This window comes from Pseudophryne corroboree, unplaced genomic scaffold (assembly GCF_028390025.1).
Source record: "Pseudophryne corroboree isolate aPseCor3 unplaced genomic scaffold, aPseCor3.hap2 scaffold_279, whole genome shotgun sequence".
Taxonomy (NCBI): Eukaryota; Metazoa; Chordata; class Amphibia; order Anura; family Myobatrachidae; genus Pseudophryne; species Pseudophryne corroboree.
In genome coordinates this window covers 83,458-91,312 of record NW_026969452.1, presented here as the reverse complement: position 1 = coordinate 91,312, position 7,855 = coordinate 83,458, and the positions used below count along the sequence as shown (strand labels likewise).

Genomic DNA, 7,855 nt, shown 5'->3' with positions numbered 1-7,855 from the left:
GTTTCTTCCATCAACCAACGAAGAAACACATTGGTACTTTCCCATGATGAGTAAGTGCTTCAGGATCTCTTGCACTTACATGTGCAGCAGAGTACTGCAATGGAAAAATGCTGGGCCCATAACCCAGAGGTAGGCAGATTGAAACTATCCTCTGCTATATGCATTTTTTTTTGTTAATTAAAGTAATCCAAAACTGGGATTGATATTTTTGCTCTTTTATTTTTACTTAAAGTACAATAACTTTTACCATTTTAATTTGTTTTAATAGTATATTGACAGTATTGTTTTCTTTCAAAAATCCACTTAATTTTCTTTACCCTATTATTAAAATGGTAATTGACAAAAACAAACTACATTGTCACCAGAAGAGCAATACAAAATGTACAAGTGATATATTAAAATCATCTTTCCAGCTTGAATTTCAATGATGCATTGGGGCAACGATTTTGTGAGAAACACCTTCACCCTTAAATAAAGATTTTCTTAATTCCTTACCTGTGTGCTAATTAGATATCACCTTGTTTTCACATTAAACAGACTTCCACATGCGAAAGCAGCAAGGATGCAGTGGCGTTAATGTTTCCTGGTGTCAACCTGTATTATTTCAGTAGACATTGAAATGAGGATGCATCTTGCTGCCTTTCCAATGAAGCAAGTTTAATTTAGTAATAGGTGAAAAACCATCCCTACAAAGGTGTTAATCAGAGACTTGGCTTTGTGGACACTTTTCAGAGAACAAATTTGTTAGCATAAAAATAAAGCCAGAAAATGAAGAGCTGTTTAATCACTCAATTGGATTTTTCTGCCAGCATATTTCTTTTTCTCTGCAACCCACTGCTAAATTGTGCTTCCTAGCTGTTTTTTTTATAAAATCACTGATTCAAATCTAACTCTGATTACATCAGAGTAGGCCAGGTACCCTACACCATAAGAAGGGGGTTTGAAATTTTGACTTGTCTACTTAAAGATCACCAAAATCTGATAACAAGGTCAATTACATCCCTGGGTGGGATTGAACCACCAACCCTTTGATTAATAACCAAACACACTAACAGATTGCGCCACAGAGACACTTTACAAACATACATGCTGACAAAGGCTAATAAGCATTCATCTAGAACGTTTCCTAGAAAAACTTTAAAAAGTCAATAATCTGGAGAGTTTTTGTAAGATGTTTCTTCCATCAACCAACAAAGAAACACATTGGTACTTTCCCATGATGAGTGAGTGCTTCAGGATCTCTTCAACTTACATGTGCAGCAGAGTACTGCAATGGAAAAATGCTGGGCCCATAACCCAGAGGTAGGCAGATTGAAACTATCCTCTGCTATATGCATTTTTTTTTTGTTAATTAAAGTAATCCAAAACTGGGATTGATATTTTTGCTCTTTTATTTTTACTTAAAGTACAATAACTTTTACCATTTTAATTTGTTTTAATAGTATATTGACAGTATTGTTTTCTTTCAAAAATCCAATTAATTTTCTTTACCCGATTATTAAAATGGTAATTGACAAAAACAAACTACATTGTCACCAGAAGAGCAATACAAAATGTACAAGTGATATATTAAAATCATCTTTCCAGCTTGAATTTCAATGATGCATTGGGGCAACGATTTTGTGAGAAACATCTTCACCCTTAAATAAAGATTTTCTTAATTCCTTACCTGTGTGCTAATTAGATATCACCTTGTTTTCACATTAAACAGACTTCCACATGAGAAAGCAGCAAGGATGCAGTGGCGTTAATGTTTCCTGGTGTCAACCTGTATTATTTCTGTAGATATTGAAATGAGGATGCATCTTGCTGCCTTTCCAATGAAGCAAGTTTAATTTAGTAATAGGTGAAAAACCATCCCTACAAAGGTGTTAATCAGAGACTTGGCTTTGTGGACACTTTTCAGAGAACAAATTTGTTAGCATAAAAATAAAGCCAGAAAATGAAGAGCTGTTTAATCACTCAGTTGGATTTTTTTGCCAGCATATTTCTTTTTCTCTGCAACCCACTGCTAAATTGTGCTTCCTAGCTGTTTTTATAAAATCACTGAATCAAATCTAACTCTGATTACATCAGAGAAGGCCAGGTACCCTACACCATAAGAGGGGGTTTGAAATTTTGACTTGTCTACATAAAGATCACCAAAATCTGATAACAAGGTCAATTACGTCCCTGGGTGGGATTGAACCACCAACCTTTTGGTTAATAGCTTTACACACTAACTGATTGCGCCACAGCGACACTTTGCAAAAGCATATACTGAAAAAGGCTAATAAGCATTCATCCAGAACGTTTCCTAGAAACATTTTAAAAAGTCAATAATGTGGAGAGTTTTTGTAGGATGTTTCTTCCATCAACCAATGAAGAAACACATTGGTACTTTCCCATGATGAGTGAGTGCTTCAGGATCTCTTGCACTTACATGTGCAGCAGAGTACTGTAATGGAAGCATGCTGGGTCCATAACCCAGAGGTAGGCAGATTGAAACTATCCTCTGCTATATGCATTTTTTTTGTTAATTAAAGTAATCCAAAACTGGGATTGACATTTTTGCTCTTTTATTTTTACTTAAAGTACAATAACTTTTACCATTTTAATTTGTTTTAATAGTATATTGACAGTATTGTTTTCTTTCAAAAATTCACTTAATTTTCTTTTCTGTGTGCTAATTAGATATCACCTTGTTTTCACATTAAATAGACTTCCACATGAGAAAGCAGCAAGGATGCAGTGGCGTTAATGTTTCCTGGTGGTAGTGGGGGACTGTGTTTGTGCTTTCCTCTGGTCAGCTCTGGTAAAAGTCAGATTTCTTTGTCTCAGATCTTCCTCTAGCCTTGTTCTTCTTTCGAGAGTTCCCTTGTGCTGCCTCAGTTGGATCTCCTTCACTTGACAGGGGGGTACCCGAGCAGCGACCCTCCCCAGAACTAGCCCAACTCCTACTTACCTGCCAGGTGAGATACTATGATCATGAAGGTGCTTCTCCCAGGGCAAGGCTCACCCATTGCACTCTGGGTGTGCTGCTCCTGCGATTTCCCCAAATGTGGGAAACTTGACTGCATAATTTGTGTTTCCCCTGGTCGGCTCTCGTATAATTCTGATCTCTTTGTCTCAGGTCTCTCTCCAGCCTAGTTTGCTGTCTGTTTCCACTTCTCTTTTCTTAAACCGCTCCCTTCTATGCCCTTGTGCACCTTAATTAAATCTAACTCTGATTACGTCAGAGAAGGCCAGGTACCCTACACCATAAGAGGGGGTTTGAAATTTTGACTTGTCTACTTAAAGATCACCAAAATCTGATCACAAGGTCAATTACATCACTGGGTGGGAACCTTTTGGTTAATAGCCCATGTAAGTGCAAGAGATACTGAAGCACTCACTCATCATGGGAAAGTACCAATGTGTTTCTTACAAAAATTCTCCAGATTATTGACTTTTTAAAGTTTTTCTAGGAAACGTTCTAGATGAATGCTTATTAGCCTTTGTCAGTATGTACTTTTGCAAAGTGTCGCTGTGGCGCAATCAGTTAGTGTGTATGGCTATTAACCTAAAGGTTGGTGATTCAATCCCACCCAGGGATGTAATTGACCTTGTTATCAGATTTTGGTGATCTTTAAGTAGACAAGTCAAAATTTCAAACCCCCTCTTATGGTGTAGGGTACCCGGCCTTCTCTGATGTAATCAGAGTTAGATTTGATTAAGTGATTTTATAAAAAACAGCTAGGAAGCACAATTTAGCAGTGGGTTGCAGAGAAAAAAAATTATGCTGGCAGAAAAGTCCAATTGAGTGATTAAACAGCTCTTCATTTTCTGATTTTATGTTTATGCTAACAAATTTGCTCTCTGAAAAGTGTCCACAAAGCCAAGTCTCTGATTAACACCTTTGTAGGAATGGTTTTTCACCTATTACTGAATTAAACTTGCTTCATTGGAAAGGCAGCAAGATGCATCCTCATTTCAATGTCTACTGAAATAATACAGGTTGACACCAGGAAACATAAACGTCACTGCATCCTTGCTGCTTCCTCATGGGGAAGTCTGTTTAATGTGAAAACAAGGTGATATCTAATCAGCACACAGGTAAGGAATTAAGAAAATCTTTCTTTATGGGTGAAGATGTTTCTCACAAAATTGTTGCACCAAGGCATCATTGAAATTCAAGCTGGAAAGATGATTTTAATATATCACTTGTATATTTTGTACTGCTCTTCTGGTGACAATGTAGTTTGTTTTTGTCAATTACCATTTTAATAATAGGGTAAAGAAAATTAAGTGGATTTTTGAAAGAAAACAATACTGTCAATATACTATTAAAATAAATTAAAATGGTAAAAGTTATTGTACTTTAAGTAAAAATAAAAGAGCAAAAATATCAATCCCAGTTTTGGATTACTTTAATTAACAAAAAACAATGCATATAGCAGAGGATAGTTTCAATCTGCCTACCTCTGGGTTATGGACCTAGCATGCTTCCATTACAGTACTCTGCTGCACATGTAAGTGCAAGAGATCCTGAAGCACTCACTCATCATGGGAAAGTACCAATGTGTTTCTTCATTGGTTGATGGAAGAAACATCTTACAAAAACTCTCCAGATTATTGACTTTTTAAAGTTTTTCTAGGAAACGTTCTAGATGAATGCTTATTAGCCTTTGTCAGTATGTACTTTCGCAAAGTGTCTCTGAGGCACAAACAGTTAGCGTGTTCAGTTGTTAACCAAAAGGTTGGTGGTTCAATCCCACCTATGGACGTAATTGACCTTGTTATCAGATTTTGGTGATCTTTAAGTAGACAAGTAAAAATTTCAAACCACCTCTTATGGTGTAGGGTACCTGGCCTTCTCTGATGTAATCAGAGTTAGATTTGATTAAGTGATTTTATAAAAAAAACAGCCACGAAGCACAATTTAGCAGTGGGTTGCAGAGAAAAAGAAATATGCTGGCAGAAAAATCCAATTGAGTGATTAAACAGCTCTTCATTTTCTGGCTTTATTTTTATGCTAACAAATTTGTGCTCTGAAAAGTGTCCACAAAGCCAAGTATCTGATTAACACCTTTGTAGGGATGGTTTTTCACCTATTATTAAATTAAACTTGCTTCATTGGAAAGGCAGCAAGTGATGTCATCCAAGCAGTGGGTCAAGGTTGGCTTCAAACCTCGTCTGCTTATGAAAAGAGAAAAGGGGTATGCAGGGCATGGCGGCCTTTTGCGGTGCTTGGATGACCCCTAGTTCGCATTAAATAATGCAGTCGAGTTTCCCACATTTGGGGAAATCACAGGGGTCAGCATACCCAGAATGCAATGAATGAACCGCACCCTGGGAGAACAGTCTTCATGACCATGGTATCTCCTATGCAAAATAAGTATGATTTGGGATAGGGCTGGGGAGGGCCGCTGCTCAGGCACATCTCTGTCAAGTAAAGGAGATTCAACTGAGGCAGCACAAGGGAACTCTCATCTGGGGACAACAACTGCAGGGAGAACACATATTTTCAGATGAACATGGGAGGGCAGAAGGCTGCCTAATACTGAAGCACCCCCAAACAACAAACCAAATGCAACAACTAGTGCAAGCATTCCTGGGGGAAGGCCTGCAGCAGATGGATTTGCATATGGCGATGTCATCCAAGCAGTGGGTCAAAGTTGGCTTCAACCCTCGTCTGCATATGAAAAGAGAAAAGGGGCGTGCAGGGCATGGCGGCCTTTTGCGGCACTTGGATGACCCCTAGTTCGCATTAAACACCTCCACCCTCCGTCGGTGTGGGGCTCATGTTGGCTATGCCCCAGCCCCTGAAGGATTCAAGCTGATTTCTTGCAGCAGCTGGGCACTGTAACAGCTCCAGAGCTGCTCTGTAAGGCAAGTAAAAGGGTGTGGGCCCTGTAGCACTACCTGTAGTTCGCATTGTGCGAGACCCCTAGTTCGCATTAAACACCCCCACCCTCCTTCGGTGTGGGGCTCATGTTTGCCATGCCCCAGCCCCTGAAGCATTCACGCTGATTTCTTGCAGCAGCTGGGCACTGTAACAGCTCAAGAGCTGCTCTGTAAGGCAAGTAAAAGGGTGTGGGCCCTGCAGCACTACCTGTAGTTTGCATTGTGCATTGGAAGGCACAAAGTAAGCAGACGGGAGGAGAAGTCAGGATAGTGCACAAGGGTATAGACGGGAGGGGCTCAAGAAAAAAGAAGTGGAAACAGACAGCAAACTAGGCTTCCAATGCACAATGCAAACTACAGGTAGTGCTGCAGGGCCCACACCCTTTTACTTGCCTTACAGAGCAGCTCTGGAGCTGTTTAATCACTCAATTGGATTTTTCTGCCAGCATAATTTTTCTCTTACGTCCTAGAGGATGCTGGGGACTCCGTAAGGACCATGGGGGATAGACGGGCTCCGCAGGAGACATGGGCACTTTAAGAAAGACTTTAGATCTGGGTGTGCACTGGCTCCTCCCTCTATGCCCCTCCTCCAGACCTCAGTTTACTACTGTGCCCAGAGGAGACTGGGTGCTTTTCAGGGAGCTCTCCTGAGTTTCCTGACAGAAAGTATATTTGTTAGATTTTTTTATTTTCAGGGAGCCTGCTGGCAACAGACTCCCTGCATCGAGGGGCGGAGGGGAGAGATGCACACCTACTTCTGTGAGTTGATAGGCTCTGCTTCTTAGGCTACTGTACAGCATTAGCTCCAGAGGGATCGGTACGCAGGTCTCACCCTCGCCGTCCGTCCCAGAGCCGCGCCGCCGTCCCCCTCGCAGAGCCGGAAGATAGAAGCCGGGTGAGTATGAGAAGAAAAGAAGACTTCAGAGGCGGCGAAAGACGTCATGATCTTCACTGAGGTAACGCACAGCAGTAAAGCTGTGCTCCATTGCTCCCATACACCTCACACACGGCAGTCAGTGTAAGGGTGAAGGGCGCAGGAGGGACGCCCTGGGCAGCAATATAGACCTCTCTTTGGCAAAATAAATATATATGCAGCTAGGCACTGTATATATATATAAGAGCCCCCGCCATTTTTTTACTATATTTGAGCGGGACAGAAACCCGTCGCTGAGGCGGTGGGGCTTCTCCCTCAGCACTCACCAGCGCCATTTTCTCCACAGCACCGCTGAGCGGAAACTCCCTGGACTCTCCCCTGCTTATACCACGGTAGAAAGAGGGTCTTAAAGAAGAGGGGGCACATAATTAGGCGCATATATATATGGAAATACAGCGCTACTGGGTAAACATAAAATGATTGTGTTTTTTTCCTGGGTCATATAGCGCTGGGGTGTGTGCTGGCATACTTTCTCTCTCTGTCTCTCCAAAGGGCCTTGTTGGGGAACTGTCCTCAGATAAGAGGATTCCCTGAGTGTATGGTGTGTCGGTACACGTGTGTCGACATGTCTGAGGTAGAAGGCTCTCCTAGAGAGGAGCAGGAGCAAATTAATGTGGTGTCTCCATCGACAACGCCGACACCTGACTGGATGGATATGTGGAATGTTTTAAGTGCTAATGTAAACTTATTACACAAGAGATTAGACAAAGCTGAAGCTAGGGAACAGTCAGGGAGTCAACCCATGCCTGTCCCTATGTCGCAGGGACCTTCGGGGTCTCAAAAGCGCCCACTATCCCAAATAGTTGACACAGATACCGACACGGATTCTGACTCCAGTGTCGACTACGATGATGCAAAGTTACAACCAAAATTGGCTAAATGTATTCGATATATGATTATTGCAATAAAAGATGTTTTGCACATCACAGAGTCCCCTGTCCCTGACACGAGGGTACACATGTATAAGGGAAAGAAACCTGAGATAACCTTTCCCCCCTCACATGAGTTGAACGAATTATGTGAAAAAGCTTGGGAATCTCCAGACAAAAAGCTGCA

At 41.2% G+C, this 7,855-nt stretch overlaps 2 pseudogenes; one reads left to right on the top strand and one right to left on the bottom strand.

Moving 5' to 3' along the window:
• Positions 1-2,936: 2,936 nt before the first annotated feature.
• LOC135014067 (U1 spliceosomal RNA) lies at positions 2,937-3,078 on the top strand (annotated as a pseudogene).
• Positions 3,079-5,181: 2,103 nt separating this feature from the next.
• On the bottom strand, positions 5,182-5,360 carry LOC135014172 (U1 spliceosomal RNA; annotated as a pseudogene).
• Positions 5,361-7,855: the final 2,495 nt, after the last annotated feature.